This window comes from Podarcis filfolensis (assembly GCF_964270895.1).
Source record: "Podarcis filfolensis genome assembly, chromosome: 4".
NCBI lineage: Eukaryota > Metazoa > Chordata > Lepidosauria > Squamata > Lacertidae > Podarcis > Podarcis filfolensis.
This window is the reverse complement of record NC_139607.1, coordinates 98,741,925-98,755,712: the sequence shown is the minus strand read 5'-3', so window position 1 is coordinate 98,755,712 and position 13,788 is coordinate 98,741,925. Positions and strand designations below refer to the sequence as shown.

The following is a 13,788-nucleotide window of genomic DNA, read 5'->3' as shown; positions in this document are numbered from 1 at the left end:
CAAGTGTCCAAGGCTCAAAGCATCTCGCCGCCCGCTCAGTCAGTCCTTGCATCGCGCTGAGGTAAACGTCACAAGCATGGTAGCGGCTCTACCAATGAAAGGCCAGGGAGTTTCACCCGGTGAAATATACTCAGAGTCGCAAAGTGATTTCATGCTCTTTATTCAGCTCATAGTGGTGAGGAGGAATGAATGAATGAAAGTCCCCTCAAAGTATCTGCTTTATATACATTATTTACACAATGGGCTGCACATGATTGGCTAATTCCAGAATTCTACTGTAAGCCAATCAAGTTGTGGATTCACTTCTATCTGGAGCATGATTGGGTGGTTCCTGCCAACCAATCATACTGCTGCATTGTTCTAGGACCAATCAGACTGCTGCATTCTGAATCCTATTGTTCTAGGACCAATCAGACTGCTGCCTTTTGGATCCTATTGTTCTAGGACCAATCAGACTGCTGCCTTTTGGATCCTATTGTTCTAGGACCAATCAGACTGCTGCAGTTTGGATCCTATTCAACTCAGTACTTAACACCCGGGGACGGGAAAGTGTTGTCTTTTGGCATGAAGAGCGAAGCTTGAGGTTGGTGGAGGAAGGCAGACTTGGATCAATTTGGTTTCTTTACGTTTACTTTGAAGGTGGGAGAAGGAAGTATAGTCCTATTTTTGTGAGTGGCGCAGCGGTCTTTCCACTCCTGTGATTTACATGCTCTGAAAGTTGGGATCTATTTTGATATTTAAATTTTAAAAGGGTGGAATGGAACTGGATATTGACCATCTCCTTAGCCTAGGGAGCCACGTTCTGGTTGAAGGAGGCCAGGATTTGCCCCCAAGGCCTGAGGTGTCCCTCCTCCCCTGCAGTAGGACTTGGAATCCAGGAGAAAACTCTTGGAATAGCCTTGCCAGGTATTCAGGGACGGACTCACCTGTCCCCATGTCCTTCTCTTTGCAGATGTCCTGCAAACTGTGTTAAAATGTGACATCAAGCTTTATTTACAGTGGAAAATAACAAAGAAACATGGCGTGAGCTGTCTTCCACAGCCGTCTCCTCCTCGGTCAGAGTAAAAGAAAACAAAGAATGGAAGTGATTTACAGACTGACTTCCATTCTTACACAGACAGTACAGAAGGTGTAAACATGGATATCATGTTACACTAGCAATGGAGAATGAAATACTGACAGTTTGGCCCCCAATTTGGTCCAAGACCAAAATCTGCAACCCTCATGGTCCAGGAGTGCCAGGGACTCCGTGGTGGGGGCAGTGGGGGCCGCTTTGGCCCAGACTGGCCCCTGACTCTGAGACGCTCTTTCCTCCCGCAGGACCTCTGATGTTACGCCCTTTGGGAAAGTGGGGAGGAATAGAAACCAGCAGCCAACAGCATCCCTTCTCTGCTGGCCTTTGCCCGAAGGTCCCCCCATCTCAGAGCAAGTAGCTCTCCCTCATGGATTCAGTCCTTTCATCACTTCCATCTCCCCAAGATGCTCCCAAGGCTACTCATCCTCTGCAGTTGATAACAGACCTAACTGAAAAGAACAGCTTCCTCTTCTGGTGACACCAGAGAATTCTAGAATACATTCACCCTTTCCATAGCATTATGGATGCACAATTCCCACAGACAAGTTTCTTGGCACGACAAGGGCCTTCGCTGGCCATAGAGTGTCCTCCTCAGCAACCCCAAAGAAGGAGCTGGGTTGCAAGAGCTGCAGCTAATAGCGGAGGCCTGTCCTCCCCCCTCCCATCTCACCTGACTACTAGGTAGGAAAGCAAGACCCATAGAAAGTTGTGGGAAACCCTGAAACCAGCTTGCTCTGTGCTGGAGCCAAAGCTGCGACTAATAGAGAAGCAAGATCTGTTTGGGTCTTGATGCTGTGAGCCCCTCCGTCCTACACTGTGGGGGCCATGAAGCCATGGCAGAGGCTTGTAGTGCCGCGTGGTGCCTCGCTGACCTCAGTGACGCGGCATGTCCGTGCTTTGCAGTGTATTAAGTGTATTGACCTTATATGGAGTTATGTTCCCGCTGTGCAGTAATACCATATATGGTGATGAGTGTTGTATAGCCATGATCGGGCGATGTGACGTGGGACATTGGCAGATGGCCATGTAGGCTGTTAGAAAAAGGGGAAGATAAAAAAATATACGGGAGAGGAGGAACGTTCAAGTGAGCTGTCCTCCACCCTGAAGATACTCGCTGTCTCTGTGTTTTTTCTATGCTGCGCACCACCCGTTGACGGCTGGTTTCCGTCAAGTGGTGGCCCGTGTGACGCTTCCCGATCCACGCTACGGACACCATCGACTCTCCACGCCCGGCAAGGGTTACACGCGCCACGCATCTTCGGATCCCGGTAAGTCGATCCCTTTCATCTTGATTTTGGAAAAATGGGCAGCTCCTTGTCTATTCCACAACAGAAATTTTTAAAAGACTTAAAATTTCTCCTCTCCTCCAACAAATTGGAAGTTCCTGAGTGCTATTTGATACAGCTTATTCTGGCCATCGATGAACATTGTCCCTGGTATCCCCAGGATGGAACTTGGGAATTAAAGGACTGGGACAAAATCGGGATCCATTTTCATGGACACCCTAGCATCGGCGTTCAAGTTCTGAATGCATGGTGCAAGGTTTGTTACGCCATGGGCTCTTTATCACCAAAAATATCTCCATGGCCGCATTGCCAACATCACCTCTGGCCTCTTTAATCCAGCCTGCCGTGTTGCCGTCTGCTCTGGCACTCGCCCTGCCGGCACCACCGGACCCTAAGCCTCCAGATTACAGCTCATCGCCGGGGGACCCCATTATTCAGAAATACCACGGCCTAGTAGGCAATGTGAAGAATGTTTATTGCTCAGATAAGCCTTGGCGTCCAGCCCGCTTCGGCTGCGCAGTTACGAGTCAGGCCTCCAGACTTCAAAGGCCACATTCTAAAGGCTCTGAGCAAACGCAGAGATTAAGCAGCGGCAAGAGAAAGCTGAGGTCAAGTGCTTTCTTCAGTGTGCTTAAATAAAGTCCACTCAGGATCTTAGCAGCTAGAAGCAGTTTTTTATTTACAGCAGACTATCCATTGTCTATCACAGCGAACAGCATCATGAAAACACGTCCTCTCTCCTCAAAAGCGAAAGTAGAGGGAGAAAAAACAAAGGCTGGAGACTCTCGGAAATGACGCATAATGACGCATAATCTCCCCCCTCCCAACCTGTAGGCAGGGCGTACACTCTGAGCTGTTTAACCCTGTAAGCTCAGGTTCTCCTCACACAATGATCCTGTTACGGCGTCAGCGGAACCGGCTACTCCTTTTCAACGTGCGGTTCTTGCCTGTTCCTTATCTCAGGATACTGTGGCATTTCCCGTTATATTGCCCCCCGCTGGCGCCCCGGCAGGCACCCAAGCCCAACATGAACCTTTTTACTTTAAGATCTTGAAAGAGTTGCAGCAGTCAGTAAAGACCAATGGACTCCAAGCTCCATATACGCAGGCGCTTTTGGAAGCCACATTCGCCCAGCTTTTGGTTCCTGATGACATAAAGCTTCTGGCCTGTACGGTGTTACCTCCATCAGCGGGCATATTGTTTGTCCACGAATGGGAAACCGCCTGCTGTGCTTATGCTCCGGCTTTATTACAACAAACCAGAGGGAATAACCCTAACGTTACCCTCGGAGATGTCATAGATGCCATGATGGGGCGTGGTCCTTTTGTTGTGGCTTCGGTGCAAGCCACACTGCTGCAGATCTTATTGAGGGATACCGCCCTTGCTGCTAAAGAAGCAATGAGAAAAATTCCAGAACCCACCAGTATTCAGTCTCGATGGGGTTCAATCAGGCAAGAGCCAAAAGAGTCATATTCTTCCTTTATGGACAGGCTGATTACAGCAGTGAGTCGCCAAGTTGATAATCCTGAAGCCAAACAAATAATTATCAAACAATTGGCCTTTGAAAATGCAAATGAGGATTGTAAAGTTGCATTACGACCAATAATACACAATCCTACTACAGACGCAGCAGCAGCAGCCATGCTTCGCATTTGTCAGTCTGTGGGTACAGTCACCCACAAGGCTCATCTGCTGGCGGCGGCGCTAAATAAAAACCAGCCTGTAGCCACCGATAAAACTTGTTTCCAGTGTGGCAAACCAGGACACTTTAAGGCGCAATGCAGATCCACGCAACAGCCCCGGCGTCCTTCTACCAAATGTCCAATCTGCAAAAAAGGCTTTCATTGGGCCAATCAATGCAGATCGCTTCCCCAAAACCAACAGCAGGGTCAGCACACTGCCCAAAATCAGCAAGGACAACAGCAGGGAAACCGGCAGCCGGGCCCACCCCGGGCCCAGACAAACCAATAGGGGATCCCCCGGAGTCCAGGGAAACAGCACCACGGCTTCGCCTGACCCAGGACGTGGAATTCCATTTGCCTTTCTGCCCTTTAAAGAATCATGTCCTCGCTGAAGCAGGGTTGGACAATCATGCCACTTGCCTGGTATTGCCTTTATTATCCACGCAAGCAGCAGGAATTCATGCGGTACCGATGTTAACACATGGACCATACGTGAATTTCCCTGAGATCACGCTATACGCGGATCGTCCATGCAGGATACAGTCAAATACTCCAGTGGCAAAGATTATCACCTTCCCCCCATCTGAACAACCACCCCTGATTGCAGCAGCCATGGACATTACAGCCTCGCGCCCTTCTGTGTCTCTGACAGTGGGAGGTCGGCGCATTGTGGGGGTGGTGGACACAGGGGCAGATGTAACAGTTGTGGCCAAATCTGCTTGGCCATCCAGTTGGCCCACTTGTCCAGCCACACAAGTTATTGGTGTGGGAGGTGAATCACCGGCACGGCGCAGTGTCCACCCAATTTTCATCCAAAGCAATAGCGGGGTTCAGATCACCCTTCATCCCTTGATAATGGACATTCCAGTTTCCTTATGGGGGCACGATATTTTGGCCATTGCAGACACCAAATTGGAGTCAAATTTATTCTAATTTTTTACTTCCTCGCACGGCACTGCCGTTACGATGGGTCACCAATACCCCGGTGTGGGTAGAACAGTGGCCCCTATCAAAAGAAAAATCCGCAGCGGCGGCCCAGCTTATTTCTGAACAATTGACTTTCGGCCACATTGAACCGTCCTCATCCCCCTGGAACACCCCAATTTTCGTCATTAAAAAGAAATCGGGGAAATGGCGCCTTTTGCAGGATCTGCGAAAAGTCAATGAACAAATGCAGCCAATGGGGACTTTACAACCTGGCATGCCAAATCCAAATATGCTCCCGCGAGAATATCAGTTGGCGGTGATTGATTTAAAGGACTGTTTCTTTTCTATCCCACTGGCCCCAGCAGACAGGGAACGGTTTGCTTTTACATTGCCAGTATATAACAATTTGCAGCCCACCCAGCGATATCAGTGGGTTGTCCTGCCTCAGGGCATGCGGAACTCCCCTACACTTTGTCAACATTTTGTGGGGGAAGCATTGAAACCTTTCCGCATGCGCCACCCAGAGGTGATATGTTATCATTACATGGACGACATTTTGATTGCTGCGAAGAAACTCCCACCCGCCATTTTTCAAGAACTTTCTGTCACGTAGGCGGAAGCGGGACTCTGCGTAGCGCCTGAAAAAATTCAATTGACATTGCCCGCCACCTACTTGGGACATAAAGTCACTACACAAGCAGCGCTGCCTATTGTTCCCCAATTGACTATCCCTTCAAGCACGAAGCTTGTGGAATTACAGCAACTTCTTGGACATTTGAATTGGGCTCACTCTTTCCTTGCATTACCCACCAGTACATTATCACCATTGTTTTCGGCGCTCGCAGGACACAAGGATCCAGCAGATGTAATCCAGGTCACCCCAGCAATGATCACTGCATTACAGACCGTTAATCAGCACCTGCGATCTACTCTCATGGACAGGATCACAGAAGCCTCTGCACACGAGCTGCATCTGGCAGTGTTTGCCACACCATTGTTGCCAACAGGAATTTTATATGCTCAGACGGACAAGAGGAAGACTATCTGCATTATAGAATGGCTACATTTGCCACATACCCCACCAACAAACATTTATTCAGTAATTGAATCCACATCAGACATTGTCATTAAAGGACGTTCTCGCGCCATGGCCTTGAGCGGTTTTGATGTTGCATCAATTTATTTGCCTTTCTCACAGACTGAACAGCAGCACTTATTGATAACTAATGCTGCCGTGCAAATCGCCTTGGCTGATTTTGTAGGTGTCATCATTTTCAACCCTCCGAAGGATGACCGTTTGACTTTTCTGACACAAGTCACCTATGTTTTGGCCACCCCCTTGTCTCTCACACCTCTTCCCTCTGCATTGACCCTCTTCACGGATGGAACAAAAAGTAGGGGGTGGTGACGTGGGAGGAGGGAGGAAAATGGAAATGTTTATTTACCCCTCCACAGTCTTCTGCTCAGCGAGCTGAGCTAGCGGCTGTGATTCTTGCCTTTCAATCCTTTTCTACTCAACCTTTCAATCTCATTGTGGATACTCAGTATGTATATCGCCTTTTTGCTGTTTTACCAATATCTTATGTAACTCCTTCCTTGGATTCTGACTTGTTTTCTTTGCTTCTTGCCCTGCAAGCCTTACTTCAGCACAGAGAGTTCCCTTATTATGTTGCACATCTTCGCTCCCACACATCACACCCAGGGTATTTAGCAGAGGGCAATGCAAGAGCAGATGCAGCGTTGAGGGACATTTCTGCCTTTTCTCTCTTTTCTGATCCTGTACTATGTCATAACACCTTTCACCTCCCTGCGAAAGCATTGGCAAAGCAGTTTTCTATTCCTTTGGCCCAAGCAAGGGATATTGTTTCCCAATGTGCTTCTTGTTCTAAATCACCGCTGGCCATTCCTTTTGATGCTGTCAATCCTAGGGGCACGTCTGCATTGGCGTGTTGGCAGATGGATGTCACGCACACACCTGTGTTGGCTCCACTCTCCAAGATTCACCTCACGGTGGACACCCACTCTGGATTCATATGGGCTACGCCCATGAGGGGGGAAACAGCTCGTCATGTGATCCAGCACACTATTCGCTGTTTCTCAGTCATGGGTAAACCTGCGCGCATCAAAACTGATAATGGTCCAGCATATATTTCTAAAACATTTTCTGAATTTTGTATGTTGTGGAATGTGAAATTAACTCATGGTATACCCTTTAACTCCACAGGACAAGCTATAGTGGAAAGAGCGCACCTGACGTTCAAAACAATGTTGATTAAGCAGCTTGGCAGCCGAAGCATACCAACAGCAGATATCCCTTCGGCAGTCCACCAAGTTCTTTTTGTACTTAACCATCTTTTATATCCACATAATAGGACCCATACCCCCGCTGAATTGCATTTTAGGAAGGAGGAGGCACTCCCCCGCCCCTTGGTGGTGTACCAACGCTTGCCTGATCCCGCGTGGCATGGACCTGTTCCGCTGATCACGTGGGACGAGGGTACGCGGCAGTGGACGTCGAGGACAAGCCTTTGTGGGCTCCAGCTCGATGCGTACGGCCATGGCGAGTCCCTTCAACTGCGGAAGTGCCTTCCTCACCATCTGCCTCGCCATCCTTTGCTGCACCGTTATACAAGGAAGAGAAGCAGACGACCCAGTCCAGTTGAAACCACCATATTTCACCTTATCAGCTGGCAAGCCGCTGCCGTCAGAATTCTCTGATTGCACCTACCGTCATCGCCCCATTCAGGTGCCCTGGTTACCTGTGCCATCTACAGCGGTACCAGTGTTTCCTGCTGCGTTACCTGGCCACGCCACACCATATAAGTTAGGCAAACCCACCTATGCATGGTCCACCACTTATGGATATAGTTTTGCAGCCAATTGCCTGGGAAACATGCCAAGCTATGAAGGGTGTCCTCGTCGCACAGGCATTTCTTGGGTATTGCCACCACGCGCCACGCTGCCTATTTGTGTATCCACATATGGGTGGCGATGGAACATGACTGCAGTTTTGAAGTACAACCGTCGCTCCAAAGACATGGCCTATCTGACACAAGTTGGAAGTTGCATCTGTGCCACTGGCTGCCAAATAACATTGGGTTACATGTTCCTAAAAGAGAATGGGGCAGCCTCAAATTATCACGAGGGTTGTTCGGAGGTGGCCATAGGAATCATTTACCACAGTCACTCATATTGCCCACCAGAACAATCTATCTGGTTCCGAGGCACTTGGCCTAAAGGTATGAATGACTGGCTGGCAGTATGCACGGCTCAGCCACTCTCGAACTAGAAGAACAGCGTTGTTGAATAAGACTTTTAGGGGAGAAAATTATCATAAGATTTGGAGGAATAATATTTTTGTACAAGATATGATTATGTTTGCCAGTTTATTACATGCTTCTATGTTGGTTGTGTATGCATATGCCCCCTTTTGCCCATCGTTCAGGCTTAATGCTTCATGGTGTGCGTGTTAATGGATCTTTTCAATTTACAAATGTTATAATAATAATAATAATAATAATAATAATAATAATTTTTTATTTATACCCCGCCCTCCCCTGCCAAGGCCGGGCTCAGAGCGGCTTACAAGCAATAATAAAAACAAGATGAATGATTACAACTTAAAAACAAAAATAAAATACAACATTAAAATAATGGAACATTAAAATATTAAAATGTAGCCTCATCGCAGGAGGAGAAGGAAAAGAAAAAAGAAAGAGAGGGAGGGAGGGAATCAAATTGGCTCCAAGCCAAAGGCCAGGCGGAACAACTCTGTCTTACAGGCCCTGCGGAAAGAAATCAGATCCTGCAGGGCCCTGGTCTCATAAGGCAGAGTGTTCCACCAGGCCGGAGCCAGAGTTGAAAAGGCCCTGGCTCTGGTTGAAGCCAGTCTAACTTCCTTAGGGCCTGGGACCACTAGGGTGTTGTTATTTATGGACCTTGAGGCTCTCTGTGGGGCATACCAGGAGAGGCGGTCCCGTAGGTACGAGGGTCCTAGGCCGTGAAGGGCTTTAAAGGTCAAAAGCAGCACCTTAAATCTGACCCTGTACTCCACTGGGACCCAGTGCAGCTTGAAAAGCACTGGGTGAATATGCTCCCATGGCAGAGACCCCGTGAGGAGCCTCGCTGCAGCGTTCTGTACCCGCTGGAGTTTCTGGGACAGCTTCAAGGGCAGCCCCGCATAGAGCGAATTACAGTAGTCAAGCCCAGAGATGACCGTCGCATGGATCACTGTGGCTAGATCAGGGCGGGAAAGGTAAGGGACCAACTGCTTGATGCGGCGAAGGTGGAAAAATGTCGCCTTGGCTGTTGCTGTAACTTGCGCCTTCATGGAAAGGGAGGCGTCAACGATTACACCCAAACTCTTATATATCCCCTAACCAAACTTTTTGGCCTCCAGTACAATTGACCCTCCATGAGCCTGCCCCCATTTGTTTTCAAATTGATGAGGGAGAAGAATCATGGGGCATATATCCAAACTGTCAATATACATTGAATTTCACTTTTAATAGCTCTTGTTCTCTTACAGGAACATACAGTGACCAATCTCAGTGCTATAGGAGTGACACCAGTGCATGGCTAAAAACTAGAAAGGAAGCCTACTATGTGGCTTGGAACCAGAATTCTTCTATCCCTGGCTTAGCAAATGCCACTGATGAGCAATTTCATATCAGTTCTTTATTTACTGCAGCCTTTAATTGGTCCCAACAGAGTAGTAATATCAGCTATTTACTCCAAAGAGAGTTATGGTTGCTTTGTGGCGAAAAAGCATACAAAGCCATTCCTCGAAACCTCACAGGCACATGTACATTGGGTATTGTGGTCCCGTTGTTGTATAAGGTTGATAAGTTACCATCTTCTCTTAGACTACGAAATCGCCGGGAGATTAATTCACCCATAAATCAATATACCGGTACCCAGATTTCTCGAGCCTTGCTGCCCCCAGTGGGCGCAGCAATGAACTATAGGGACCTCCATCGGCTAGCAAATTGGACTGAAGGATTATTCAATGATACCATAAAAGCATTGAAGAATCTCAACCAGGAGGTGTCTGAAATGAGAGAAGTGGTATTACAAAATCGTTATGTGTTGGATGTCATTTTGACCTCAAAAGGAGGGGTATGTGCACTTGTTCATTCTCATTGTTGTATGTTTATTCCTGATAATAATGTCAGCATATCTGCGACGATTGATCATATGGAAACCATGGTAGCTCACAATCCACTTGCCCCCCTCCTTCCGTTGATCCATGGGCATGGTTATATTCTTGGCTTCCGGATGGGAGTTGGCTTTGACATTTATTGATTTCAGTGATCCTTATAGTAGTTATTTGCATTATTTTGTGTTGCTGTATACAATGTATTCCTTCTTTAATCTCTGTATGTACTGCATGGTTTTCCCATCAACGGCCTGCTTCAGGCCTTACAGGGGTCGCCTATCGTGCTCGGTATAAACGTATTGGTAATGAAATATATGACTCTGATTAATAAAATAAAGAAAGAGGGCATGTGGGAACCATGAAGCCATGGCAGAGGCTTGTAGTGCCATGTGGTGCCTCGCTGACCTCGGTGACGCGGCATGTTCGTGCTTTGCAGTGTATTAAGTGTATTGACCTTATATGGAGTTATGTTCCCGCTGTGCAGTAATACCATATATGGTGATGAGTGTCGTATAGCCATGATTGGGCAATGTGACGTGGGACATTGGCAGATGGCCACGTAGGCTGTTAGAAAAAGGGGAAGATAAAAAAAATATACGGGAGAGGAGGAACGTTCAAGTGAGCTGCCCTCCACCCTGAAGATACTCGCTGTCTCTGTGTTTTTTCTATGCTGCGCACCACCCGTTGACGGCTGGTTTCCGTCACTACACTCAGGTTGTTTATGTGAGTAAATAAAGCTAGATAGTTTAGCCTGGAGAAGAGGAGGTTAAGGGGTGATATGATAGCCATGTTCAAATATACAAAAGGATGTCACATAGAGGAGGGAGAAAGGTTGTTTTCTGCTGCTCCAGAGAAGCGGACACGGAGCAATGGATCCAAACTACAAGAAAGAAGATTCCACCTAAACATTAGGAAGAACTTCCTGACAGTAAGAGCTGTTCGACAGTGGAATTTGCTGCCAAGGAGTGTGGTGGAGTCTCCTTCTTTGGAGGTCTTTAAGCAGAGGCTTGACAACCATATGTCAGGAGTGCTCTGATGGTGTTTCCTGCTTGGCAGTGGGTTGGACTCGATGGCCCTTGTCGTCTCTTCCAACTCTATGATTCTATGATTCTATGATATCATAAAGACGCCACAGTCTCCGCTGACCTTCGTTCCAAGGGGAAGATGTTGAAGCGCCTGGGACCCCTGGAATCTCACCGCTCAGACTGGGGTAGTTTGCAAATACAAACACACATACAATAATTTGTGCCTGTGTTCCTAATAGATAACTAAGTGTGAAGAGCATGTCATGTGCTTTAGCAACAGGCCTCCTATAAATAAGGAAATGCAACCCCCATTGCTGGTTGACTCAAAAAAGCAACAAGGGAATCTGCTCTGGTGTCCCATGAGGTCTGTGGGGCCCTTAAGTAAGAGGAGCCACTTTTAATAACTGAATTAAAGAAATTTTAACATAATCAAACATTCAAATTACATTTTACAATTTCAATTAACACCCCCCCCCCGTGTCTTCCCCCAACTTCCCTTACTGGTTTATAACACCTCTGTTTCTTTTGCTTATAAATTTGTATTCCTTATATATTAAAATTAAGTGTTCTTTTGCTGGTATTTCATCGCCTTTCCATCTTTGAACTAGTAAAATTCTGGCTGCTGTTGTCGCATACATGAATAGATTTTTCTTATGTTTTGGTAAATCCTGCCCTAAAAAACCTAATAAAAACGCTTCTGGTCTTTTAACAAAGGTTATCTTAAACATTTTTTTTCATTTCATTATAGATCAGCTCCCAATAGGTGGAGCCAGGTGGGCCCAGGTCCGGGGTGGGGGGTTTGCCATGGTGACAAGGACCACAGACTTGCAGGCGGCCATTTTAGGTTAGCAGTGAGGCGAGTGGAGGAGAGAGCAGTTGGTGGCAGTTGACGGAGGACAAGGCAGGGCAATCAGTGGATTCTTATTGTCTCAGTTTCTTATTTCGCTACTTATTGATTTTCTCTTCTTGAAGATGTGCCACAGGCTTTCTTCATCCAGCAATGGTGAGTATTGGAGGAAACAAGAGTAGGGAGAGGATCCCTCAGACCTTCCTCCCACTGCCAGGGCTCTTTGCCCCCCAATCTGCACTCTCAGCAGTGAGGAACTGACAGCCTGACTTTTGCTGGAGCCAGAGCAAGATTTCTTGCTCCAGGTGATGCAGAACTGCCAGGCAGCTGCCCTGAGAGGCCTCCACGCCCTTCAGGTGTCCAAGCACCGGACAGTGGAGGCTGTTCTGGGGAGGGACCCCCATGGGGAGGTGGGGGAGGGAGGGGCTTTGGGGAAGGGGTTGTCCGTCTGCCGGTGAGGAGAGCCCTGCTGGCCTAGGTTCACGTATCCTGTTTGAAAGGGGAATCATCGTAGGGACTTCCTGTGAAATTCTGGGTCAGGAATGCTGTTCCTACAATGGAGGCATGTGCAACACTACTACACTGTGGAACTGTAGTAGGCTCCAATTTGGACTTTATGAGCATATTTGGAACAGAAACTAGCAGACATTTGGTCTTTATGAATGAACTGATTTATTGGGACTTCCATCTATATTATTGCATTTTATGTGTTGTTTATGTGCAAGATAAACTTTGATATTGTGATAAGAATATATAGAAGAGTATTGTTTATGTGAATCCACAGCCGGTTACGTCTTGTGTTTGTCGAATGTATTTCATGTAACACAAGGTTTGATGCTGTTTTGCAAATTCCTAGAATGGAGGCATGTGCAACAGGTCAATCGCGATCTACTGGTCGATCCACAACTCTGGTCAATGCTCCCGGAGAAAAGCTCAACAACTCTGGGCAAAGACAATGGGTAGATGACTGGCAGGTTTTTTATTACTGGGAGTAGATCTCAGCATCTTGGAAGTTAGACATCCCTGCTATAATGCATAGGTAAAGGCAAAGGGACTCCTGACCATTAGGTCCAGTCGTGGCCGACTCTGGGGTTGCGGCACTCATCTTGCTTTATTGGCCGACGTAGCCGGCGAACAGCTTCCAGGTCATGTGGCCAGCATGACTAAGCCGCTTCTGGCGAACCAGAGCAGTGCACGGAAACAGAAGGCGAAGGGGTAGATTTAAGAGACCAAATTCCCAAGGGCATAAAACCTCTTCAGTCAGTTTAAAATCCACTTTCCCAGTTTGATATCCTAAGACATATATCTCATTCAGCCCACATTTTACCACCTTCCTCACATAAATCTCACAGAGGACTTTGTCAAAAGCCTCACTGAAATCAAGATGCACAATTTCCACAACAGTCCCCTGATCAACAAAGTTTGTAACTCCATCCAAAAAAAAACAAAACCTGGGGGGGTGGCCTCCTCAAATATTTTATTGGGGGGGTGAAGAGTTGGCACCTATTCCCTACACCCACAGGTCTCAGGATGGTTACAACATAAAACACAACATAAAAACACAAAACATCACATGTTAAAAGGGCATTAGATGTCCTTTTTTAAAAAAAAATATTAATGTTCTTATGTTACATCGGTAAACATTATCATGTTACATCACAAGGCTTATTTTACTATAATTTTCAACATGTATACAAAGTTTATATGCTAAAAGAAAAAGAAAACAAGGACAAAAAATTATTCCAAAATCATATATGTACCAACACTTGGGACTTCCTGTCTATCCCG

The 13,788-nt window shown here is 47.0% G+C and overlaps 1 protein-coding gene across 1 annotated transcript in view; it reads right to left on the bottom strand.

The window, feature by feature from the left end:
* LOC310760670 (uncharacterized protein) overlaps window positions 1–13,788 on the bottom strand; it is a 75,866-nt gene that overhangs the window by 15,239 nt on the left and 46,839 nt on the right. The window lies entirely within an intron of this gene.